Consider the following 27,378-nt stretch of genomic DNA (forward strand, 5'->3'; position numbering starts at 1 on the left):
ATCCCTGCTGATTAGCCTTAGAAATGACATTGGTGACCTTGGAGACTGGGAGTTTTCTTCCCTAAGAGCATTAAAGATATGAAACTGTTACAGTCCTGATGTGCATAAACACAGAGATCTCAACACTTTGCCCTGCTGTACTCTCTGCTGAGTTATTTTTAGGAATATTTTTAAGTAAGATATTGCAGCAGTAAGACCAGATATAGCACATTTCATCTTAAACCATACCTGTATACTAGAATATATGGGAAAGCATTGAATGACAGTTTTATAAACAGCCAACAAATTTACCCGAAGTCAAATAAAGGAGGTGTATGTTCATTATGGGCTGTGGTGAATTTCTTTTTGGATGCTGTGTGCTTTAGCAGCACTCTTTTCCTGCCTATATGCCTCTCTGAGTGAAAACAGTTTTATTAGATGTTGTGGCAGCCTTCAGATTATATCCACACAAACAAACAAGATATTACTCAGTGCCAAAACATTTGTATGGGTACTGAACAATCATCATTAAAGCAGTCAACATTAGGCATTCAGAAATTGTTAACACTCGGAAGCATTTAGGTAGCTACAGGTTTCCCATTGTCTAAAAAAGGAAAGAGGGTTTATAACTGTTTTTCATCTAAGTACAGAAATATTTCTTTTCCTATTTAATGAAAGCACTGTGCTTATACATAAGATATCATCAATTTATCTTTGAAAAAAAAAGGTTATTTAGGAGTGGAAATGCTAAAGTGACTTTAAACCATTGATATTTAATATCACGTAGAATTAAGAATAAATGTAATTGACAACCTAAGTTAGATACTACATATACATATAGCACACATTTTAACGTTTGTTATATAGCATTCATTGTAGACGAGAGTAATCATGGTTTTGTCCATGCAAATGTTCTTGCAGCGAATGTAGCGAACACTGTGGTGTAATGAGATATGTAGGTCATAGCACGGTGAAAGACTGTAAGGTTTAGCCACTTGATGCATTTGCAGGTGTGAAACTTCTCAAAGGCTTCATTCTGATTAGATGAATTTCAAATTCTGTGACAAGCATTAACATGCCTTGTGCAGGATTGGGTGTTGCACACACAAAGATATTTATAAATTCCACTTCATGCTCTTAATATTAGGGTAATCAGTTTGCTCTTTCCTTTTCATTTGTCATATTTATTTCACATAGTGCAAGAGATTGCCATTTCAAAGTATCCATGTTTCCTTTCCTTAAGGAAAAAAAGGACTTATGCTTTCTACCCATAGTATGTCTGTCCCCTGGCCGCTGAGTTCACTGTAATCTCTAAATCATGAGGCCCAAGGCAACAGGCAGCCAAGGATAAATTTTCGCTTTGCTTATTCTTTCTATAGCCTTCTATTTTTCATAATCTTCATTTTTTTATTTTTGCACCAAAATCAACCTTATCTCAGAGGACAGATTTTCATAACATATCTAGGATTTGCCTGCTTCTGCAGTCGACAGTCCAACAGCCCACATGGGACTGTGCTGGGCAGGCATGGCCTCTGCCTCTGGCGCTCCGGACCTTACCAGTCCCTCACCTCCTTTCAGATGTACCAACTGGAGGCCACCTAGGGCACAAGCCCACAAGTCTCAAGCCACTGTCTTTGTTGCAATATGCCTTCACTCTGTCTCAGTGCTCCACTTTTCCACATCTTAATCTAATCCTCCTCCAAAGAAGAGTCTAGAGTCACTCAAGTCTGAATGACACTCCTAATCGACCAGTAGGTTGGGCTGAGCCACAGCTCATGGCTTCCCTTATCCCTTAGTCCAGAAATGAAGCTTGATATCTTTCTCAGAAGAGCATATGCTTTATCTAGGCCATCAAGTCTGCCACAAAACCATGCAAGTTAATTGGAAGCATTAAACTGAGAAGGATTCTTAATCGAGCCGTGACCGCTATTAGCAACTGAGTACTGGGGGAAAAGGTGGATGATAATTTTTTACTATACATAATGATTGTCTTAAATTTGCGCATTAGACAAATCCTCAAACAGTGCATGGAGTCACCAGAAATCCTGATCTGAGGTTCAGCAGTTGCACAAATACATACACAGCTTACGTGAACCAGAAAAACGAAACCTGTCCAAGATCCTAAAAGCTCCCAAACCGACATGCGGCTTTAATGTGAGCAACTGTAAGATGATTTACTTTTTCAGATCAAATACACAAAGTTCTGGATGTAATTCTGTTAAGCAGTTTTACATCTTGCCACTAGGACTTTTTTTTTTCCCCTCTGTGTTAAGCTTTAATATCCTTTCAAATGCATTAATGTGTCCCTGGAACAGACGCTTAGAGACTTCTGCATGCTTTGAATATTTCCACTTTAAAAATGGCTTTCAATACTTACTGAGACTTTATGTACCACCTCTCTGGCACCAGAGCTTGTAAAACAATAAGGGAAATGGCTCTTTGCCTAAAAACACGTCCGACAAGCAAAATCTTGCTTCTGGTCATCCCACAGCCAGAAAAAAAAAAAAAGAAAAGTGGGACCATATAAACCACCTCTTGAAAATATATGCAAATATTTCCTCCCCTTTCAGTCAATGTCGCATCTCAGGGACTTGCCTTTGAATTTCAGGTGTGAAGAGTTCCTGTATGCCAAAGAGAAGCTGGGGCAAACACAGTAAGCTTCAACCAGTTTCTTTCAAAAACTTCTGTGTCCGCTCAACTTCTCTTTGTCTTTAAAGGCTGTAGTGCAGCTCAATATAATCGTGGGAGTTAATGCGTTAGGATATATTTCAGGCAAACAAGATTTTTAGCAAAAGGTTCAATACACAGTTTTTGTCTGAGAATAATCCTGGATCCAAACAAGTCTCATACACTTTCAGTTTTATTGCACAGAATTTGCATATGAAATATCTAATTCAGACTGCATGTTACCACCCTATAACCACTCATAGTAGTCTAGCAGGGCTGGAAAAAAAATTGCCATAATGTTATTATTTAAAAAAAAAAAAAATTATTTTGAAATTTGATTCACTGGAAATCTCTCAAGGCTTAGTTGATTAACTTTGGTTGGCTACTCAGGTGTTTCTCAATTCGGTTTTATTTTGAAAAGACACACCAGAAGAAAGTCTGGCAACTTAGTCCTGGGTGCAACGGGAAGTCTTCTCTAGCCCTCTGATCGTATGGCTGTACTAACACACAAGTCCAGAATTATCCCACTCTCTCTTTGGTGGTCAGGACCACTTTCCAAATGAGTTCCTTCTTCCTACCAGCACTGAAGCTGTTTGGTAAATCCCTTTTACAGATCTATTAACATTCATGCTTTTAAAATAATGACTTTATGGACACTCCAGATAATGAAATAGAGTTCATGGCAAAATGTAACTGACCATTTACTTACTTGTGGGTCTGAAAATGAATTTACACAGAAGCTACAAAATGGAAAAGCAATTCACAAGGAGAAAGAGAGGAGCAATTTGTTATGTAAATCTGTTGAAACTCAACCGAGAATTTCATAGTTTGGTAAAAACAAAGATTAAACTAATAAAAAGATGAGAAGAAATGACCACAAGTTGCCATCCTGTTATTCTCTGATTCTGTAATTTTACTGAATAGCAATGGAGAAGAATTCATCTATGGGTCATATGAAATTAAAGGATCCAACTTATGTCATCAAGGAACAGTTTCCCATTCCTGGCTTTAAAGTACAGAAAAAATTGGTAACATCTTGCATTTACACTACATGGTGCTTTTCTTTTTTGGATATGAGAGGTACAAGCATACAAAAAGCTAAGAATAAGCTGTATCACTTTACACAGGAAGGCCTGTAAATTTCTTCTGTCAATTTCCTCTGAAGAAGAAGAGCACCAACCTCCCTGATAAAGTTGATCCATTCAGTGTGCTGGATGTGGCTTTGATGGAAAAAGACGGATAGGTCTGACTATTCCCTGCTTTAAGGCCATCGTGTTTTGGGAACGTATGTAGTTTGGCGAGCAGCACTAGGTAGCTATGACTGAAGAGAGATGCACAGGAATCAAGGACATGGGACTTTGCGTTCTACGCTGACCATGGAAAAATACTCAAAGTATGCACTCTACAATAAAGTGCTAAAGAAAAACACTTCTACTTAATAGTTTTTGCTGTATAAGAGGCAAGTGAAAGGAGCTTACACAGTAACTAAAGACAAACTAACTCCGAGAAGGAAGAGCAGAGCTATAAGTTTGTAATATATATTGCCAATAAGTCAATGTGTTGAGGAAATGTAGCTATAAATTTCTAAAAGAGAAAAACATACTTTTTCCTTTAAGTTACAGTATACTTCGTGTTTTCTTGTGACATCTATTTTTAACTGCACTGTACTCTAAAGACAAGATTTTAGAATGGTCTAAATTAGTCTATGGTGATTACCCACATTGTGCAATTTACTACTATTTCATTAATGCAAGATTAAAGATAATACTTTATTGGAAGAGGTAACAGCAGAATTAACCTCTATTTACCTCGACATAATAAAGATTTAATAAAACATGGGAAATGTCAATGAATAGCATAATTATTCTAACATGAAATTTAAATGTAACTTAATTCTGTATTCTGCATGTTTAATGCTTTAAGATTAGTCATCATTGTTCTTTTCTCCCCTCTTCCAGTGCATATTTAAAAATACTTCAAGCAGCCTCAGACAACTTGCTTATTAAATGTATCTTAATTTATTTTTAAATTCAGAAACATTAAACCGAAAAAACAACTGATTTTGAAAGAAATTCTCCAAACCCCTGCAACCAATATATATCTCCATATCTCACTCTCGTCCAAGTTTTTTACTACTGAATCAAAGAAGATTCTTGTTTAGTTTATATCCTGCGGTTTTATTACATCAGACAGGCATCAAAGGGGCAGAACACATAGGATTGAAAAATAACACAGCTGCACTTTGCAATAGAGTGTTCTGTATTTGGCCGTGTTTTGTTGTTCATGTAATACTTTTCAATAAACAAAGATGTCAATCAACTTTCTTTGCAGCACATCACATTTCAGATTTAAACTACTTCAGACACAGAGCTGCCCCAAGCTCACACGTTTAACAGATAAAAATTCAGCTTTCTGTCAAGGCAGAATACAGTATTGATTGTAGACTGTATTTAGGCTGGTGTCTGTTGGAGCTATATTACTTTCAAACTCATACAAAGTCCACTATAGAGACATAACGCAAAATGTGCTTCTTTTCTAGTGTAAATTTTTTTTTAATGTTCTGCATTGATTAGTGGCAATTTCTAAATAAATGACAAAAAAGCAGCCAGGGCTCGAGTCTATCCAGAAATCAGTGATGGGGGGAGTTACAAAAACATGATAGTAATCATGAAAACTTTGATCACTTGATTTGATTCTAGTGCTTTGTAAATTAGCATAATTATTCAAACACGCTTCATTAAAAATCACGACTGTACGAGTCCTTCAGTTTAATGATCCAAGAACATACAGAATGAGCTAAGCTTTAAATAAATACATCAACTTTGTACTAGATGGCCATGTCGAAGACCAGTGGGTTATTTGCTTTAAAAAAATACTGAATGCACTCTTGTTCCTTGCACAGTGTAAGAGAACGATGACTTGCTAAAAGGTGCAGCATGCTAGCTAGTATATTTTACTGTTTATCCTCACATCCACCTGAACTCCTCTTGGGATCCCAAAAGGTTAGATACTATGTCACTCCTAAGCTACTGGGAGATTGGCATAAAATCCCAGTAAATCTCCAACTAATTACATTTGAACTGTAGGTGTCACAGTTGATTTTGACCTTTAAAGGTTGGCAGAAGTTTGACAGTCCTTAAAGTGGCCTCACACTCTGCAATATTTGTTCCATCAAAATTAAAAGGAATAAATAGGCTGCAGAAACTACCTGTGTATAACAGAGTAAGTAAAGTACCCTGTTTATTAATATACCATGTTCCAGAAAAATCAAAGAAATACACTTATCCATGGTAACCAAAATCATCAAGAATGTGCTGACATTCTCCTAAAACTGTAGCTGACAAAACACCAGTTGGCAGCATTGAAGGGTTAAGAGAAACTCAACAAATTTGACAGAGGAAAAGGAAAACAAATTCCAAGTTAAGTTGTCACTCTCTGCTTAGTTCCCTATATATATATCGAGACATGGCAGAGCAGCTCTTGTGTGTTGCTGTGAATCAGGTTCCTGTTAGATCGTTAGCCTTAATCCGGCTGTTTAGTTTGGGACTTTGCTTTTCTATCATACCGGTTAATTGAGAATCAGCATTTTACTCACCCACAACAATTATCTCTGCTGTGAAGAATCATTTTACAGCCCACCACTACCAAAAAAAAAAAAAAAAAAAAAAAAAAAAAAAAAATTATCAGTTGTGCAGAAGAATAGTGCATGAAATCTCTTGCTGCTGTCTTTGCAGTCATGATGTAAAATGCTCTACTGTCCGGACTGTGAACATCCCAGCTGTCATCCAAGTGCTATATGACAGTGAAACAAAGCCATGTGTCCACAATACCAATAGCTGGCAGAGAAACCTTTTTGGTTTAAAAATTGTGACAAAAATTTGCAAGTAAGAATATTAACTCTTATACATTAAAAAGCTTGGTCTTATGGGTCCATAAACAAGGATTTAAATGAAAATGCTAAAATAATTTTGACAGAAAATGGGACAGTTTATTAGAAGGTTAATTATTTCTCATAATTGACTGCAATTCAGAAATCGTCAGCTTTTAGGACTGTGGAGAAACCTTTTGGCTGCTGCAGCATCCTGTGAAAGTTCTTTCCCTATGCAGGCTAACTAAGAAACACCTGTAGCTCGTTACACTGGGAAAGTTACCTTGAAACAGGTGCTGTAGCATTCAGCCAATCACTCTGGGAGATGGATGGTCAAGTGACCAATAGCCTTGACCCATCTAGCAAACCATGTGACTCCTGACTATTTAAGGCAGGGCGTTTACTCCTAAGGGTGAGGCATTTTCTCCTGAGCCTTGGAGGAGTGTGGGCCTTCCTTAGAGTAGAGCCTAAAGCCTTCGCATTAGAACATTGGTCTGCTTGGAGCCGCCTGAAGCCTTCCAGCTGTGACATAGGACCTTTCTGTAATTTTTGAATGGAGTTTGCATACAGCTGTGGTGGATTAAACATTTCTTACCCCAGATTTGAATCTCAGTGACAGATTATGAAGATTACATGCTTCACACCATCTACATGTTGTTAACTATTACTTGCAGAGAGGTGGAAAACTCTAGTACTAAGTATTTTCTTTGAACAGCCAGGATTATACAGTGTAGTGAAGAAAGACACAGTAGATTATTGCAAACTCCTGAATTGTGTGGGAGACAGGATTCTACAAATGATCATGTACACTCTGGTATTGTTTACGGCTCCTTGGGGAAGAGAAAACTTCATATTTATCAGGTCACTAAGAAAACAAAGTTGAGGATAAAAGAATGAGCTTACTTTGCTTTATCAAAGAGAGGGTCAAAACACTTGCAGTTGCAAATAAGGGAAATTAATTTCAAAAGAAAGGCCAAAAGTAAAAAGGAACCTCTCTAAATGTATTTATCTGTTGAGGGCTATGCTAATTATTTTATCATCCCCGCTACCCTGTGGGGCTGGCCATAGGAATTTACTGTGCAAGACAGGACTGGCACACTCTGGAGAGATTCTGGTGCTATGTATCATAGAATCATGGACATGTACACTCTTCTGCTTTTAAAACAGATTACACAAGCACTCTGCTTCCCATTGGAAAGTGGGAAAATACTAAGAAATGAAAATGCTGATTACATCGTCTTTCTTCCTCCATACTGTAACTTCTAACCCCTTATTTTCCTGGCCCTGAGAATGATCAAGGAGTGTAACATCACATGGCAGGGCAGAGGATTAGAGCATTTCCCACCACCCTGCCCCAACTCAATTAACCTCTTTTAATTAATATTTCTGCTGTGTTGCTTAATTTGCACTTCTTATGTTGGCTTCTCATGGCTTTTTTCTTTCATGCTTTTGAAGACACACAGGTAAAATTTGTCAGTAACAATCTTTGGAAAACAATCCTTTTGTAATCATCATCTCTAGATTATAATGGTTACTCTGCCATGAATTTAGCATAAAGACACAAATGATATAATCAATGAAGAAATTCACAATGAGGAGCTTAAAATCAGTGGCATGCATCCATATACTCAGTTTATTTAGGGAGATCCTATTGGGAACCTTATCACGGGACTACAAAAAAAAAAAAAAAGCCCTATAAAATTAAAAAGCCCCTTCTTACTATCATATCAACATGAGAAATCTTTGGGCAAGCATTTCTTACAGTAATGCAATATTATTTTTTCTCCTGACCACAGAGACAACACACTTGTAGATTCAGGAACCCTAGATCAAATGGTATCTGAGAGACTATTTTAAATATATGTAGCCTGAATTTTCAGCCTACAGGTCATTCAAGCTCAGCATTTCATTAATGAAATGCTGTCAATATTTCCCTGATACTGCCACAGGTTGACATATAGCATTATTCCAGTGTAAGATTTTCACACATTAGTGACTAGGAAATCAAGTATATTCCCCAAGACACCTGAGGTATGATTAATTTTCTAATAGTCTTTCTGTATTAGTTTAAGAAGAAGGGAAATCCTGTACCAGGAAGGAAAGAAAGCAGCAACACTAGAAAGAAGACAGCCTTGGCTTCTTGCCTGGAGTGCTGACTTGGCCAGCTGCCCCACACAGAAACCTTTACCATCTTACAGCCCAAATAACACGCCAGCAGCAAGGTAGCAGCTCATAATGTACCTTGACTGGAAATAATGGCAACACTGAAAAAAATTCCATCAAACCTTCTGAGAGAAATAAGAGATAGTGCTAAGGGTAAAATAAAGGTGAACCTGTTCCGTCTATTCATCTATTAGGTTAGGGATGGTGGCCTCTCAACATTTTTAAAGGTTAAAGCAAATTTAGGAAAAAAAACAGAACTGAAGACTTGATAGAGGTAGCAGATGCTCAGGGATGTCCAGTTTTAATACCCCTTTGTTAAATTGAGTAGTAAGGCAAACTTTCATACATATGAAATGAAGCAAGCTGGACAGATTTGGCACCTGAACAGGTCCAAGTCTGCTCATCATCAGGTGAGCATGGAAATCTTAGCAATGGAAGAATGGTTGTCAATGAGATTGTCGTTACTGAGTAACCCAGACTCTCCAGCCTAGAGTTGCTATTCTTATGATAGAGTAAGTGCCTATGTTAATGGAATAAAACACATCAACCACACACAAACTGGCAGACTGAAGGAACAATTAAACCACTTTTGGGACTCAACTTTTGCGAGGAAAGCCTTATAAACTTACTTGTTTCCCATATCCCCATGTTATTTGGCATTTTTGAGGCACCTGCAATGAAAGAATCAAAGTGCTAAAACAATTTAAATGTAAAATTTGTAAAATATTTTTCTTGCTGACTAAGCATGTATCAAGCAGCACCACTGCTGAAATGCAACAGTTGAGTTTTAAGCCCTAAATACTGAGGTTTGTAATGGAAATGCTGATAATACCACTAACCACTGCAGATCTGGCAGTGCTGCTACAATAAACGTAAGGTGAGCCATACTGGTCTTGCACACAAATTAGACTGTCTGATGTACGAAAGTCCACTATGTCCTTCTAACATGAACTTCATTATCAGAAAGTTGGTTGGGGGTGCTAAGCATGGGAGTGATGAAAATGAATGTCAAAGCCCATCCAACACATTAATTTCCAGTTTCAGGAAGACAGGCTGTGCACAGCGAGACAGACAGAGAGAGACACAGAGAAACGAGCCCTAGTATTATAAATCTACAACACATATTTAACTCATCACATCTCTTAAAGCTATTTTTCAGTTGTCAAAGTTGTATAGGCAATGTTTTTATATCTCTGTTGTCGTGGTTTTTTTTGGACTGAGGGTCGAGACAAGAACCGAGAGGGAGCACCCACCAAGCATGGTCCCGGGCAAAACATGACTCAGGCTTTCTTAATAAAACAAAACAATTTATTAACAGTTACTTAACAGGAGACAAGGGAACGAAACCGGTTACTTGAGAGGAGAAAAGAGAAAACAAGGCCAGATCTTAAAACAACACCTCCCCACCCCGTTTCCTTTCGTTCCTGGCACAACCTCCCCCTCCGGCGGCGCAGGGGGACAGGGAATGGGGAGTGCAGGTCAGTTCATCCATGTTGTTAACTACCGCTCCTTTCTTAAAGGAGGAGGAGCCTTTACACCATTTTTCCCTTGCTTCGGTGGATCCCCTACTCACGAAGAAAAAAAAGTCCCCAAACTTTTCCAACGTGAGTCCTGCCCGCAGGATTGCAATCCTTTCCCATGGATTGTACCAGTTCGGACTTTACCAGTCTCGGCCTCTTAGGGAGCTGCTGCCACTCGCGTCGGCGTGGGTCGTCCCACGGATTCCAGATGCCTCCACGACCTCGTCGTGCATCCCATGCCCTATTATTAACAGTACCTGGTCGCGCATCCCCTGCTCCACGACCTCTCCCGGGCTCAGGCATCTCCTTCCCAACGTGGGTTTCTCCACGGGCCACAAGTGGGTCTCTGCTCCGCCGAGTACACCCTGGCTGCAGGGGGGCCGCCTGCCATCTCACACCGATTTGCAAGGGAAAACTTCAGCTCCAGTACACCTCCTCCTGCTCCATCTTGGCTGACGCGGTCGTTGTGGTTGTTTTCTCTTAGATATTAATCCTCTCTAGGGGAGCTCGGCCCGTCGGGCACCCCGGGAGCGAGGTGCTTCCCGAGTCCCCCATGCGGCTCCCCCGGCACCATCTTGAGCACATGGCTCCGGCCCGGGCCCGGGCAGTCGCCCGGCCGGGAGCCGGGAGCGAGGGCAGCGCCCTCCTGCTCTCTCCTCGCTCCTGAGCAAAAAGCCCTTTTCCCGCCCCTTTGTCCCAACTTAAATAGGGCAATTCGCAGAGGCGCCGATTTGGCTCAACCTCCCCCGGGGGGGGGGGGGATGGGACTCAGATCTGGTGGCACAGGGAGCAAATCCCCTCCCCTGCCACCAGAACACCCCCCCCATCAAACTATCACATCTGTTTATTTATATCTGAATTTCTCTCGCTGCAAATTAGCCTTGCTGCAGAACAAAACTTTGCTCAGGACGAGAAGGACGGCGCTGTCCCTTTCTGTAATGTTTTTCCCATTCACTATGGGATCAAGATTGCTGAGCCACTGGCGAAGATGAAACCAATGACTTTAAATGCAGAATATTGACAAAAAGGCAGAATGGAAACCCAGCTCCGTGTAAGTGGAAAATCATGCTCTGGAAAGGAAGGTGTCTGTAAGATCAGCCATTACAGACCCTAAGATTACTTTGGTGAAAATAACAGAAAAGTACTTCTAAGTGCTCTTTGCCAGCAGTGAAGCAAAGCGGAAAGAGGCGCACTTTAGGAGAAATAGGCTCCATCATGGCATATAACACCGTTACCAAACTCTAGAAGGATCTTTTAAATGAGAGCAGTTGGAGAAGTTATCCCAGCAGCTCAGCTGCACACCAAGCATGAGGACATCCTCTCCCCTTGCCAACCTGCTGACGCTTGAGCAGAAAGGCTTGTGAGGCATTCCTGACCATGCAGGTCACTACATGATGGGAAACCACAGCAGTGTGAGAAGAAGCTGGCAGAAGGGCCAAGAAGCATTTAGTCACACATTTGGCATAGACCAAGAACAGGAACATGTTCTGTAGCGTTCAGGAAAAAATTATACTTAAGCTGTAAAAGGCAGTACAGCTTTTCTTACATCTTGAATGATGGCATTATGAGTTCATTTATGTCTACTAGTAAAACTGATGTTTGATTAATATAAATCTTATTGTTCCTATACAAACAGATTTAATGTCTCAACACATAATTCCATATAGTTATATGAATTTTACACACATATTTCTCAAAAAATATTTTTTTTAAGCAATCAACGGGTAGATGTGAAACCTTTTATTCTTCCCGAATGAGCACCTCATGTATATGCTATTCAAGGTTAGAGGCCTAGCTGTCTCTTCAAAACAGTATTTTTCATAGTATCTGCTTGTACTTTCCAGAAATGTTCCTATACAATAAAAGCATAGCTTTTGTCATAGCACTTATTCATCTAGATCTGATTTCGGACATACACATTGCTGACAATAACAGACAACAGAGAAAAAGATTGCCCACCCATATTCCTATTTGTCGAAGGAACTGATCTTTCTTTTTCAAAGAAAATTTTGAGACAGATCTTAATTTCTCACTTCTCATTTTGATCACCGCCAGAAATGATGACCAAGATAGAAATCAAAGCCTCAAAATTCAGATTTGGTCCGAGCCCAGATTTAAAGCTCTGAGATACTTCAGGATGCTTATCTCAGGATTGTGGTTTCTATCCTTGTAGAGATGAACTCTCACCATGTAGCACAGATGAAGGCATATGGCCAAACTACAAAACTCATAGGTCCTTTGCATTCAGGGTGATTAGGTGGAACTATGGTCACAAATCTCTATAAAATTGCATGTATCCCCACAGTTGGTGTGATAGTGTAGCTGAATAATGCTCAGATCTGATGCTCTTTAGTAACCAAACTGCATCATGCTTTTCAGATCAACAGAAAAGTTTCAGGATCTGAGCTAGACTGAAAAGAAGAGCATCCAACCAATCTATAAAGTTCCTATTGGTCTTTAAAGTAGAAAACATCAGGAGTGGGTTGTTAGATGAATTTAGCAGCAGGGAAGCCTGCAGCTCATCAGCTTTCTCTTCCTCAAAAGTAGGTACTTATTGCAGTCAAGAGGAATTATTGCTGGGGATCTCTGGGCATGGTGATGTTTTTGTTATAATAAAAAAGTCTGAACAATGCAATTGCACCCCCACAATCATCCCTTTTGTTTCTCCACTACAATAATACACATCTTTATGATGCGCAAGGTTTATACTTTGATTGCCAAACTATTACACATGGAAAAGACAAACAAAATAACAGCTGGTATTGCTTGTCAGGTGGACAAAGCAAACCTGAGCTAGGCACACAGAGTGGGTTCATTTCTTTTCTTCCCATAGTTGATTCATCTCAATTTCTTCATGGTAACAGTTTTCCTTGTAGACAATTGTTCATTTACTTTTGACGAACACAAAGTCTTCATCACAAATTGGTATTTTGCTTTAGAAAAGACCTTTGGTAAAATCCTGGTCATGCTATTATGGACAAGTCCCTTCTGGTTTAGGTCAGACGTGTCTCAGCAGTTTCAGTATTTTCACAAGAGTTTTCTATATAAGGTCCAAATAAAAAAGGAGACCTTGATAAAATCTGAAGCCAATGCTCTCAGAACTCCTATCTTGAATGTGAGCACATCCATGCTGTTGACCTATAACCCTATGAGAAAATGCTGGTGTTTCCCCACAATCATTGTGGACCTTGGATCAGGCTTGGGAGCGGCAACTCCAGCCTCTGCTGGGCATCTCTCTAGCATTCCTAGTCAATAAGTGGAGTACAAGGAGAGATTTCCATCAGTGTGCCCACACCACCAGCAGCATTAACGTATACAGTCAACTTTCACTTTGTGAATAGCCACCTATAATGGCTACTGCACAATCAGTCTTCCCTCCACATCAAGGATGAAATATCCTCCCAGCAGCACTGTTGAGCAGCACTGTAAAGTAACAAATTGACACAAAGATCAGCAATGAAAGGAAATAGGCGGTATCTGGGGAGGCCTATAAACAAAAGAGAATCTAACACTTCAAAATGAAAACATTCCTTAATTTTTTTCATTATTAGGTATCTGAGGAAGTTAGAGAAGAAAAGCAACTTATAAGTCAAATTCCAAAATGGTCGTTTCAGGAGAAACAATTGACAGTACAAGATATAATCACACTTCACTCCACCGTTGTTTTTATTCTTGAACGTTCTTGGTTTGTAAAATATTGCAAGCCTACAATTGCAGAAGACAGTTAATAAGGACTGGACTTCCATTTTCTGTTCTGCTACTTCCTTTCTGGAAGACCAAAAAAATGTTCCAAACCTCTCAATTTTTTTTTTATTTTCAACCTGCAAAACAGATACAATAGAACAGAATCAAACTGTGACGCATAATTAATATTTGTAAAGCAACAGGAGATTAGCAGACAATAAGAACTGTATACTTGCAAAGTCCACATTTTGTCCCCCCACAAAATACATGTGTCAATATTTGAAGAAAACTCAAGATGCTTTTTTATTTCCTACTTCTAGAATGAATCTATTTCCCTTTTTAAAATGTGTTCCATTTGACAGCAATCTTCAGAGACTGGTTCCCCTTGTTTTCTTGATGATTAACGCCTGAAAAATAATGCTATGTTTTAAAAGTTAGTACAAATAGGGTGAGGATGGCCCTGAAAATAATCATTTGAAGGCATGTTATTCACATGATACTGATAAATCCCAGTGTTGTTTTCCTTGGGGTAAAAGGGGCTCCTTCCCTTACCACGCAAATAGCATAAAATATGCAAATGAATCTTGCATTCAACAAGTCAAATATTTTGCATGTTTAATTTACAAGTTAACAAAATTCGAATCATTTTAAAGGCTAAAACCATGCCATAAAATAAAAGACATTGCACATGGCAGATGCCGTAGAGTTGCTCATTGATAAATTATTTTCTGGAATTCACATTAACAGCCGCATTACTGAAGTGCTCCCTACCCCTCCAGTGTTACAGTTCAAGGTAATATGTGACAGATTTGAACATTCTTAAGGAAGATCTCCAGAGCGCGTAGATCGCAGCTTTGCTCACTGGGAGATTACAGTGGCTTTTATATCTGTTACAAACATGCAGTTATACTGATAACTTCAAAAGTGGAATATTACATATCATGCTAAAATTCTCCGCCAGCCTGTTATGTTCTTTCTTTGTTTCTTTCTTGCTCGCCTTTTTTTTTTTTTTTTTTTTTTTCCCCATTTAGCTATTGCTGGCTTGCCAGAGATCTTGAACTTGAGAAAGGTTAGACATCACAATGCTGGAGCAGTTTGTGAGCATCAGCAGATTTAGCTTGTAATTTCATTGATCTATGTGGGCTTGCTGTTTGCAAACCAGCTGCTGCACTGTTTCCCCACAGCTACTGATCTGAGTAGCATTGATTTTTTCCCTTACATTAACATAGCATTACTTCTTTAATGGGCAATAAATGACTGGATGTAAATACAAACAGGGCTGCAACAACAAAAGAGAAAAAAACACATTAGTTCTTTTTATTTAAAGAACTCTATTAATATTTTCCACAAAATATTAAAAGCATGAGTTATCGATCCAGATAAATGTGGTTTTTTAGTGGTTTTATTTCCATACTTTTGCCAAGAAATCATCTTTTCTTCTTACTATGTTTACTCATGGTCCAAAATGTTGTATCTTACAAAGATTGCATTTTTACCTCAGTAGCAATGGTAAAATAGATTTTCTTAGGAAGAATTATAGAAAGCAACACAAAAGATTCTCTTCATTGTGCCCGTACTAAAACTGGATGAACCCATGGCAGTGTTGAAGGAGACATCATCTGTAAGCTCTCACTTTTCTGCCATTAAAAAACCTGAATGGACTTCAGTTTCGACAGAGTGGATGTGACACCTGCAGCACCGCATGAACTGAGTATCTTACATACGGTGTGTTTAATATAAGGTCATGGTCTCACCACATGGTACTTCAGTGGGTAGTGTTTTAAACAATCTTACAGATTTAAATTCAATGCAGTGTAGAAAGGAGAGTGGGGGAAAAAAAATAAAGCAAAGAAATAAACTCCAACAAAACTCAAAACCCAAACCCCAGAACCTATTAGCTTAGTCATTCCTGACTGAAGCTAATCAGGCAAAGGTTCCTGATCCTCTTTAACAGTAGGTGACAGCCAGCAGGGATGTCCATACTAGAAGGAAATGCAAAACTGAAGGTAACTCCTACAGACACTTCATGAAGAGGAGGTGGGATTAAGAGTGGTGAGGAGTAACAGATAAGAGCTTCTGAAGAAAACCAATGATGGCTTACAACTTTCTGGGCTGCAGATGACAGTAGGGAGTAGTGTCAGTCATTTCCTTAGTGCCGTAATTAGCTTCACAGCACCTCAAAAAGTACAGACACTCCAGCAAGATCCAACAGGAATAGGACTTCCCTTTCAGCATTTATGAAGGAGGATTTTTTTTAATGACAAACACAGCCATGTAGCCTGGTTACTCTGAGCAAAAGATTGAATGACTTGACAGGTGGGAATTCCTCATCCTCATGTAACCCTGACTACTCCTCATGATATCCATGCTGCATGGATATCTACTGGATCCTTGGAAACTAGATAAATTATTCTGACTAGAATATCATAGTATATAATATGGTGCTGGAGGTGAAAATAACCCATAAAATGAGTATCAAAATTTACACTTATCCAAGTTAAAATGTTTGTCTTGTCAGCTAACCAGTTTCTCCTAGTCTCACAGTTCCCTCACTTTGACTAGCTAACAATTCATGTCAATTTTAGCAGATACAATGTTCAAATCATTAAAAACTGTATTAAGTAACGCTGGCTCCAATGTGAATCTTTAGACATCTTACTATTAACCTCTTTACACTCTTAGGAGAAGACTTTCAGTGCAAGTTTTTTGACATCATTTATTCAATTTTTAATCCACTGTGAGATATGCCCCTTACCTTATATTTTTCCTTAATAGTCTTTTATGAAAGACCTTATAGGGATTTTTTTTAAAATCCAAATAAGTTATGTTCATCAGGTCACATTTATCTTCTATTTTATTAACTTTTTCAAGGCACTTCAGCAGGTTAGAGAAGCATGCTTTTCCTTTACTGACGTTGTGCAGGTTTGACACTATTAGGTCATATTTGTCTATGTGTTGAAGTAGTCTATCCCTAATTAGACTCTCAATCAGTTTCCTCAGAAGCAAGGTGAAGTGCACTGGTCTTAATTCTCAGGATCTCTTTTTGGTCCTGTTTTAAAAACAGACACATATCAGAAATTTTCCAACCATCACTGATCTACATCACATATTCTTGCAAACGTCTCTTCTATTTCATATTTTATTCTAGTGAATGCTACCTACTTTTAATTATTTTCCATCTTTACATGAGTTTATCAAATCACTCGACACTTTCCTTGTAAAAGACTACAATTTTTGCCAGTGCATCTTTGCCTTTAACATTTTTAGCACGGTAAATTCTTCAGTTGCCATCTATAAGAAAGAACAAGGCAAAAGTCTGTTTAACTATTGAATTCTTCTGTCATGGTGAGTAGGTAACCATGGTTTTAATTTTAGATTTTTGTTCTTTTCAATTATTTTACCCCTGCAAGTCCTCAGATGAGCAACTATTCACTCTTCAAAGTTATAAAATTTATTCTGCAGATTTTGGGACTTTTTGGATTTTACTTTTGTGGATAGACATGGCCCATCAACCTCAGTGGGTTTTCTTCTGCACTCACTTTGAGCACTGTTCTTGGACAAAGAGTGGAAAGGAATGATCAAATCCTATCACCACCATACATAATAAACTAGTCAGACTCACCAGCAATATCTAATACCAGGAGTTATTAAAACTGGCTTTCACATGAATCTGAGAAACAACAGAAAGAAAGAGGTTGTCCTTATGCAAAAAGATATAGATTTGTATTCTGGGCTTGTAGAAGATGTTCTCAGTCTATGCTTTAGGTACACAGGTCTTAATGATCAGGAAATATTGTCGAACACGATTTTTAGTGAAAAAGCATTGAAAATTCCCACTGAAATGTGTACACGGCTAAGTAAAGGTCAGTAAGCTATTGAGTAAACCTGAAGTGCTCACATTAGAGGATTAGAAACCCAGAATTTTCAGCATTCGGTGAAGTCAGTGGACTTTCCTCTGGAATTCAGGACTTAACTTTCCTTAACAGTCAGATCTGAATTTGAATGGATGAGAAAATTGAAATGGAACTTCAGCTGAAAATTCTGGGTCTGGTTATGAGCCAAATAAAGCCACCAAGCATGAAAGCTTAGGTTTCAAACTATAGCATGATTGTACAACAAAAACCTACACTACATTAACTGCACTTGGGTTTGAATTTCATTACAAAAATATCACACAGCTCTAACTGTAAGTATTGAGGTAGATTACTGCTGGCTTTGTTTTCCTTTCAAATAGAAGTTCCAGTTTCATCTGGTTTTTGAGGTTCTATGTGCTGCACTGTTAAGCACAGATTTCTGCTTAAATTATATTTCTGTCATCAGCTTTAACATATTAAAATAGAACACATTTTAATGTGTATGTTGAACAATAAATAATGTTAGTTTCAGGGAAACCCTGGTAAACAGTAACTGTCAAAAACTGTGAGGAAACAAAATTAAAATCATAGAAAATAGTCTTTAACAACAATTTTTCTAATCATGTTAACAGAAGTGTATATTCTAACTATTCCTTTACAAAAAACAGAAAGGTTGAGTAAGGAAAACTCAGATACATAAATATACACTGTTGAACAAGAAGAGCTGAAAATTATCATTGTTATCATTCTTTGTGTGCTTACTGTGAAGTGCACTTGAATCAATGTAAGAAAATACAACCAAATAATTTAATATACAAATATTTTTATTGTTATGACAATTATTTTTAATATATAAACATTTTTTCACAAAATCTTGGAAAATATAAGATTATTGTTTAAGCACTCTAAATTGGAGTAACGTCTGAAAGCCTGCATTATGTCAGAAAGAAAGTGATCTGAAGAAATTAAACTGCATCAGAAATATTGACAGGCATATAGATTGAATTACATGAATACAAGATATATACAGACTTGGAGTAGTTCTGCTTAGTGATCAATGTCAAATGAATTTCAAAATTATTTTAGTCTGTTTCTTGTGTCTTGTTTTATCTTTGATTTTAATTTAAATTAGTAGTACAAAATAAAATCACTCTTTATTAACTTTCATTTACAAACTGAAAAATCTAACTAGTAAAATCTTATTTGAAGTTAAAACTTTCTGTTTTGTGGAGCACAAGTAACAATATAGTTTATCAAGATACAAATTATTCAAAAGCAAGAAGTAAAAACCAAGACTTGAAAGTTTCCACCTATTAATGTGGTATGTAGCTGATGTACACAGGCTGTATGATGAGGTTGCATTGCCCCCTATAGTCACTGTGTGTGAGCTGGGAAGGGAGGGGGAAGAGAAAGGGAAGAGTGGGAGAAATTATCTGCCAAAGTACTATGCATTTGGGTTTGGTTCATACTTTGAAAAGCGTATGGTGGGGAACCGTGGACAAACCTAACCTGGCCGTGCTGTCTAAGAAGAATTTATATGCGTTATTCTCCAAGCACATACAGATGAAATAAAATGTACTCTCACATTCAGATCAGAAGGTCTCTGCAAAATCTGTGGTCTGTTGAGTTTGGGGTGCATTTGTTGGATGCTGGTACCTGCACGCTGACAGCACACCAGGGATGCCGGCATACCTGCTCCACGGACTCAGACACAGGAGGTGGTTGACTTTGATTGACCAGCAAAAGGCAGGAGGGCCCACAGGTGATATCTCTTCTGCTCTCAATGGGCATGCCTTTGGAGGCTGGGCATAAAAGGGATGTTTCACTCCAAGGCACATAGGACTCCAAAAGCAGTGCCCGAACTGCAGAGCACATACACAGACTGCTGTCTGAAGCAGCTACAGCACAGGGGCCGGAAAGAGAGAGAAAAGGCTCAGATACAAGTTCCTCTTCAGCAGTAGGAACAACTGCAAGGAGCGAAGCCAGTTTGTTCATGCTGCCCACGGACACTGGTGATGATGCTCTTCAGCAGGCTCTGGGCCTAGGAGGCAGGATGTTTCCCATATCCCTGCAGAATAATATGCCACTTTTAACCACCAGCACAAGGACACAGCTACATGCCAGGATTCAGATTTTTTCCAGTCAAGCCCATTTTCTTAACTGTTCTGTCAACTGAAAAAATGTTATCTCCCCATAAAATTAATTGAATCTCAGCAGCTGTCCTAATACTGTTCTCTTATGAAGATAATTATGCACAGCATTCAGTATATATTTTAATAGGCACAGATACAATATAACAAAAAGCATTAAATTATTGAGGATCTCTTAAAAATATCTAATCAACTATTGGTGCTGCTGTGCCAAAAACTTCATGGAAATGACAAATATTCAATAAGCTCAAGATCAACACCACCCTTCGTAGGGCATAATGCACTTTTATCACTATTTGTCTCGTTTCTGGGGACAGCTTTTCTTCTAGCACTATTCTAGGCACACCTTCAGCTAGAAAAAGTTAGTGCTGCTCCTAAGTGGTGATAGTTCTCATTTTTGCATCAACTGCCTCTTTTCCTTTGGTGGCACAAATATGTTTGCAGTGGCACGATGAACTGATTGGAGAACTTATGCAGCTAAAATCCTAAATGTTTTCTTACCATATTGTTTTTTTTTAATTTGGATCAGTTGTTGAGGCTCACCATACGGTAGCATCCACACTTGTACTTGCATAAGGGATAGGAGAAAAAGAAATAATAGCAGCAGGTTATGGTAACTGCCTAATTCTACGGCAGTGATGTCTCATGCCAACTAGAATTTTTCATGTAACTATGGCTTCAAGAAAATGAATTGTCCTTAAAATGCCGTTATATTTAATTCGATCTCAGAAAAAGTATTATGACTGTTCCCATCCACATACCTTCACAAATATTCTGTGCCTAGACAGAAAAGATAGTCCTGCAAAGAGGAGCTGAACAACTTGTTTAGTTTTTGTGAGTATATGCCCAGACATAGTCCCATATCAAATCTTTATTTTACTCTGATGACTAGAGACTCAATAATGACTAAGCTACTGATGAGATGTGATTGCTGCTTACCCAGCAGATCAATATTGTCTCACTGCCTCCTGATGTGGACGGATGTATCCTGATAGTATTCAACTGTTCGATTATCTTACTCTTAACTGCAAGCTCTCTGAAACAGAGTCAGTTTTTTTGTTCTGTTAGCCCTGTAGGTAGCACGAGTTCTGCAGCTCACGGTCTGAAGTTAAAAAGGAATGTCTGCAAAGTTTACCCAATAAAAATTGTACAATATTCGCCAGAGGGGTAGAATCTTCTAGTTGCCTCACCTAGATAACTGACCTTATTCTTGTCTTTTATAGTCTCATTTTGCTTGTTTTCTGTCTTATATACACTGAAGTACTGCTGCATACCAGATATCATTGTGCAGTAATTCAGCTAACGCACACTTCTAAGAGTGAGCAATTCAAGAATATGTTATTATCTTTGCCTTTTATTTGTTTTCTCTCAGCTATGATCTTTCCTTACTTAAGTGTTTGTATTCAAACACATGTGTGCAAATACACTAAGTTATTTCACTGACTAGCGGAAAATTGTTTAAGAATGATTGTGGGTTGTCCATTGTCTATTTTTTTCCTAAATTTCATCAAGTATTTTTCTTCAACCAACACAATTTGATTATGTCCAAAGAACATACAAGCAGTACATTCTGCTACTCATGAAAACGGGATATTTTCGTCATGTTAGCAGCATATTGTGCCTTCATGCTAAAGAACCAAAAATCACTGTGTGATGCGAGTCTAGTCCCATAAACGTGTGATCACCTTTCAGCAGCAGTGCACTACCTAAGTGGTGCAGAAGACAGCAACACATTTGGGGAAGCGACATTTCTGAATGCCAAACATAGAGATGAGCCACTAAATCTTATGAATTATCCATGCAGAGCAGACAGAACATTTGTTTTCAAGGTCAAATGAGAAAGATCCCCTGACCTGTGTGGTAAACTACATGTTAATACATTTATCCATCTTTGGAATGTAAGGGACAAAGTCAACACAGAAAGAAATGAACCAGTGGGGTAAGTCTGCCAAGCTACCAAAATCATCATGCCACGCATTTTACTAGCACTTTTTATGTCTGTGCAGAGCATACACAATGAAGAATAGATCTCTAATTCAAAGTTGAGTTTCTTCCAAACTAGATTGCAGTATCAAATATATTTACATTCTTTAGATAACCCTTGATTAATTTTGTTTTACATACTGTTTTTTCATGTTTGTTTAGTCACCTCATAACTAACGCAACAGAAAGAGTAAAATAAAACAGTACTACATTTTTTAAAGGGAAATTGCCGTAGTTCATAAATTGTTCTACATTTCCCCCTGGCCTTCACTAGGCAGTATACTTAGAGCTGGCATGATCCTCTCAAAATAGTGTGTTTTGTTATGGTTGTCAACACTAACATTTAAAGGATAACAATTCGGAAAAGAGGCAAGGTGGTCAATTGACGCCTCCTGAATACTTTGGACACGTAACACTCAAGTTTGGTTCCTGAGCCTGATGGGCTGTTGAAGCACAGCTCTTTGATGGTTCAAGAGAAGGCAATTGTACTATCAGGGGAGCAGATCAGAGAATGAATTCTGACTAGGAACGTCAAGTTTAAACTCTCTAGTAGCGCAAAGGGGCTCAAAAGTGAATGCAAATCCATCCTAAAGCCCTTTACATTAGCAGAATAGGGTAAAAAGGTCTTATTGGGACTCAGAGAATCACAATTTCTCTTGCTTTTCTCTTGCCTTGCCAGGAAGAATAAATGACTTGGCTCCTTTACAGGGCACTGTCCCTGCCTTGCATATCATCAGCCCCAGCACAGGGAAGTCAGAACTTCTGCCGTTCCCCACTAGACTTTTTTCTCCGTTCTGCAGTGACAGAGAGAGGCAGATGCAACTTTTCCATTCCTCCCGCTACAGTATTGCAAAAACTGAGCTGGACCACGCACTTCTGTTAGAGGATTCTGCCCAGCAACATAAAAGCTATGACATGTAGTATGTAGAATGTACCAGTCCACATATATTACAGTTTTTCTAAATCATTGGGATGGAATTAGAAAAAAGTACTTTTCAACATTCGTATCTCTGATGACTGTAGAGTGGTAAGATCTTGCAACAAACATTTCAGAGTATTCATCACTATTTTTTGATATCTCTATGCAGGCAGTTAGTTTAATTTCTTATATATCCTTGTCATTTTTCTTTCATATTAATATTCCCATATGACAAGTACATTACTTCAAGCTGCTGAATTGATTTTTCAAGAAGAATCTTGGTTCACATAAATTGTTACATCTCATGAAACTTTCCAAAAAATGGCCAGATTCAATTCCATCCCTCGTAAGGAGCATTGAGAAGTATACTAAAGTAGGAAAAAATATAAGCTATCAGAACTAATCACATTTTTTTTTACAAATGCTCATGAAAAGATAAATTAGTCACTAATAAGTCTGATGAAGAAAACAAATCCAACAGCTCAGTCTATTTCCTCCCCTGGATGTTTCAAGTTTAGAAAACCAGCACATCCCTTATAGAAACTGAAACTAACTAAACTGCACTTTGGCTTTACCACAGGTAGAACATCTCTAGAATCAGTGAAAGATGTCAGTGGAGTGTCTGTCATATAGATGCTTTTTTTCTGGGGACACACATTAAAGCAGCCAGCACAAAGTACAGCGTTGTCCATCAGAACTTGTCTACACTGGGAGTATCTATCAAGCATTTCAGATATATTAGAACTTTAATGCTGCCTGCAATCAAAGTCTACTCATACTAGGTTCTGGCCCTGTATAGTTCATTCTTTGATATGAGTGCAATTTGTTTTTTCAATTTGTTTCCTATATTCTCCTGACTGAATCTCCACTACTGTTTTCTTCATTGTGAAAAGGTTTTCTTTCATGTATTTTGCATTTATATTTTTCCCCTTATCCCTTTCCTTGCTTTCCTTTTTTTCCTTTTCCTTTTCCTTTTCCTTCCCTTCCCTTCCCTTCCCTTTGTCACTTTGCTACTCTAATCTCCTTCAATTGCCATTCTCTGCAATAAAGATTCTCATAGTGTATATTTTACTTTAATGAAGTAATTAATACTGAAATATTATAATATTCCAACACTTACCTATAACTTTTGGATATCACCACGTAATTACGTTACATAATGTGCCTATGCCCTATAAAACACTCTAACTGCTCTTCACTGTATTGCTTAGCTCTCTTATCTATTGCGTTTTGTTTAGTTTGACACGATACTACAGAATAATAACATTAAAATTGCATGATTGTTGTATTGGTAAAATACCACTGCTGTTGGTCAAGTACTAATGAAAAAATGAATGCAATTCCTCACCAAATTTGCACTGTCATTTTAAGAGCAGTTGTCTAAAACCAGGCAGTGTTTAGAAATGCATGAATACGATGTTTACTCATGAAGAAAGCAGTGTTAATATTTCTAAAGAACCATATGTCTCTTAGTAGATCATACCAGTTTCTTTTGTACAGGCCAATAAGGGTCGTTAAACACCAATGGGTCTCTGAGTCCTTCTTCAGAGTCAATGACATTGTAGGCTTCACCAGGGATCTCATTTTCCTTCTGTACAAGATCTGCAGGGCAAGAGAGGCAAATGAACTATGAAAAACATAATCATTGTTTTTACTGTTGCTTTGTTCACCATAAAAAATCCATTTGTTTAAATTCCATTTAAAAACACATTTACCTGCTGAAAGCATAAATAAATACTTTTCTTATGTCCACAATTTTTCATTTTAAAATACAGTTTTGACACTCTTTCCATGAAAAAAAAAAATAAATTCTCTGTAATAAATATTACACAAGCTCGTTATACAAACTTCAGAACAAAGCAAGTGGTTAGCAAAGTAAATTCCTCTAGAACAGTTTCTCAGAGGTGACAGAAAAGTATTTCACAAGTATCCGAGGGGATTAGTAGTCTAACACTTATTTTCAGAAGGGACTTGAGCACCAAGGTTCAGCTTTTCAAAAATACCTGGGCCTTTAACTCACACTTTAATTTAAGAGAGTTAGACCCTCAAAATCTATGAGGATCTAGAATTCAGGATGAAAAGTCATACTGAAAGTCAAGGGGATTGGGACTATCAAAGGCCAGATTTTTTATAAAGTATTTAGGAACTTTGAGACAAAGGTAGGCGTCTAGCTGATATTTTTTTAAAGGTAAAGTGAAGAAGGGTTAAGTCCCTACCACTTACTGAGATTAGTGTGCTCTTAGAAAGTGCTAGGTACACCTCTGCATTTAAATAACTTTAAGAGATCTTTTCTTGAATTGCTTTTGAAAGTGGGCTTTATAATATGAATGCAGTGATTTATCCTATTCTTAATTCTGGCCTCACAAAGATTGCCATACATGTGCTTTACTCAAATAATTTTACTTCATGATCTTGATGAGAATGGATAGGATTAGATAACAAAATCTTATTTTAACAAAATTTAGTTTGTATTTGGATGCATAAATTCATAAAAGATTGAGAGCTGAAAATAACAGGCAGTTTTGCTCCACCGTGATCATACTTGGGTGAGCTCTGTTAGACCCTGAGCATGTTCAGCTTCAAGAGTTCACCCTGTAAATGTTAAGCAGCCCACAGCACAAGCACAAACGTATGAAGTCACACTGTTAGCAGTGCTAGAGTCTGGTAATGTGAATGACTAACTTGCTTTCACCACATTTGCCACAGCTGGGAAGAAGATGAGGGATAGAATGAAAAAGAAAGTTGCAACACGACACAAATCTAGCAAGATGAAGTTTCAGATTTTGATTTCTGAGGAAGCAGAATTTCTTTCTGATTGCATTACACCATGAATATCTGCAGCTCTGTCTTTTTAGCTTCTGCTGGGTTTTTTTTTTCTTGCTTTTATAATTGACTCATATAATTATCTTATATAAATGTAAATTTCTCTGTAACTATTCTCAGTATTCAGCCTTTAAAATGAATCCACTCTTTAGTACTGAAGACATTAGTTCCTTCCTGAGTCACATCTGATTTTTTCCTGTACTGACTGGCTTCTGAACACACTGGCTGATGGTTAAGCTTTGTCATGAGATGCCGAGATATAAAGAACAACAGGTTACCTCATAATCTCGTCCTGTTAATGCTTGTTCTGGAGAGCACCTGCTGTCTTTAAAAGGGATTGGAGTGACCCAAGATTAAGAAGTCTCCCTACAACAATTACTGTTCTTATCACTGAAGAACGCTCATACCAATGTGACATCTTCCTGATGGTTTCAAATTCACAGACTGAGGGAGAGATAAGAGTCAAAGAACCATACAGAGTGCAATTATAAGAAGACATCAAACCAGTCCAATACGATTCTATTTCAGAGAAGAGTAACTCTATCAGACTAATTGATTTCTGTCTGCAAAGTATCTATTAGGACAAAACAACCTATGATTTCATTTAAAGAATGAATGATGCTTACAGTTTTTTTAATCATTTTTCTAGTTCATCCTTATTGGGCAAATGACATAATGCGCATAGGGAAGCTAAATGAATCACACAACCTACTGCTGGCAAAGTTTCAGAGAGGGTATTAAAAGAGTACTATCACCGGTATGCCTTGCTACCTCTTTGATTTAAAAGATATAAAACTATAAACAGTAGTCTATCCCATATTACTCCTCGAAACATTTTTTCTAAGCCTCTTTTGCCACTGAGCTCCCATCTCCGTTACTTACATTGACAATATTTGTGCAAAGTTGGTAGCTGGTTCTTTGAAATATTATCCAAAGACATCAATATTTTGAAAATGAATGTGAAAGGATGAATATCTGCCCATCGCTCCTTCTTTCCAGCAATCTAAGCACAAATAAAGGACACAAACTCTAATTTTGTTTCTTCTCCTTTCCCTCCCTCAACTCAAGATCCTTCAGAAGATGTCTTTAAGAAAGAGAAAACAAGTGTCAAACCTAAATATCAACTATTATTAACTAAATTTCCAATTTAGTACTCTTTCATACTAACTGAGGAAGTGAGCCTTCTGGGAACCTTTCTTTGTCCAATTTGAGGACATTTTGAGGTTTCCAGATGGCCAAACATCTTCTAGGTTATACCATTAATGTGTGCAACATCAAACTCATTCAGACAGTACCTGAACTGAAACGGAATTGACCTAGTTTTATTTCCAAGTAAAAAAAAAACCAACTGGTGGAACTCATAGACTGGTTAGAAACTGAAATTAATTATTTCAAATCAGATGCAAATGATAGGTTCTCCAGAAACAATAAGTAACAGAAGGCAACAGTGATAAAGTGCAATGGAAGATCATCATCCTGGATACTAGGTGATGGAAAGCCAAGATGGCAGTTTGCTACAGCTGAAGAAAGTTTTGACTATCCCAAGTTGAGAAGGTCAAACTGTTATCTGAGGTCAATTCACTTTTGCTTGACTATGTTTAGGATTTCTCCAGTGGAAAAGAATATAGTTCACTGTTTATAAGCTCTCTATTTACAAACTGATTAGAATATTTTCCTTTTTGTGCTAATAACAAAGCTTGAAGGATAATGTCGATAAAACTTCAGAGCACATCATGCATAGTTATCTTCTTGACTGTAGAACACCTGA

General features: G+C 37.9%; 1 pseudogene; it reads right to left on the bottom strand.

The window, feature by feature from the left end:
• The window catches only part of LOC147529163 (uncharacterized), a 198,618-nt pseudogene that overhangs the window by 4,486 nt on the left and 166,754 nt on the right, over nt 1-27,378 (bottom strand).

This window comes from Tauraco erythrolophus, chromosome 2 (assembly GCF_009769465.1).
Source record: "Tauraco erythrolophus isolate bTauEry1 chromosome 2, bTauEry1.pri, whole genome shotgun sequence".
Taxonomy (NCBI): Eukaryota; Metazoa; Chordata; class Aves; order Musophagiformes; family Musophagidae; genus Tauraco; species Tauraco erythrolophus.